This window comes from Pistacia vera, unplaced genomic scaffold, assembly GCF_008641045.1.
Source record: "Pistacia vera cultivar Batoury unplaced genomic scaffold, PisVer_v2 Contig11, whole genome shotgun sequence".
NCBI classification, from domain to species: Eukaryota; Viridiplantae; Streptophyta; class Magnoliopsida; order Sapindales; family Anacardiaceae; genus Pistacia; species Pistacia vera.
The window spans coordinates 220744-221405 of NW_022195137.1; the positions used below are offsets into that span (position 1 = coordinate 220744).

At 40.3% G+C, this 662-nt stretch overlaps 1 non-coding gene across 1 annotated transcript; it reads left to right on the forward strand.

The window, feature by feature from the left end:
- Window positions 1-287: 287 nt before the first annotated feature.
- Window positions 288-394, forward strand: LOC116139368. Its single transcript, XR_004129442.1, has one exon. It is a non-coding gene; the product is annotated as a small nucleolar RNA R71 (small nucleolar RNA).
- Window positions 395-662: the final 268 nt, after the last annotated feature.

The window sequence follows — 662 nt, forward strand, 5'->3', positions numbered from 1 at the left end:
TGAGGAGCTTAATAGAATTTACCTGCATACTTCCTAACTATTTCCGAAGTGCTGTGAGTTGGGCTGAAATGGTTGTATATGCATCAACTTCATGAAGACCCATAGATTTCTTCGGTTACACCCTCTCATTAGGGCTTTGATAATTGTTGCTTGCTAGAACTTCAAGCAACTCATGAGCTTCTTCTGGTGTCTTATTTTGCAATGCTCCTCCCGAGGCTGCATCCACCATAGTTTGCACATTCACCATCAATCCATTATAAAACGTTTGGACTTGCATCCAAACTGGCAACCCATGATGTGGACACCTCCTCAGTAATTCTTTGTATCTCTCCCAAGCCTCATACAATGATTCCGTCTCTTCCTGTAGAAATGATGTGATATCATTTCTCAGCTTTGCCGATTTTGCTGGAGGAAAGAATTTGGTCAGGAACTTCTGTGCTAAATCATTCCATGTTGTGATTATTCCTGATGGTAGTACCATTAACTATCCCTTTGCCTTATCCCTCAATGAAAACGGGAACAGTCTCAATCTAATGGCATCATCTAACACTTCGTTTGACTTGAAAGTATCACAAATCTCCAAAAAAATGGCAATGTGTAGATTTGGATCTTCCTTCAAATCTCCTTTAAACTGTACCGACTGCTAGATCATCTGGATGATT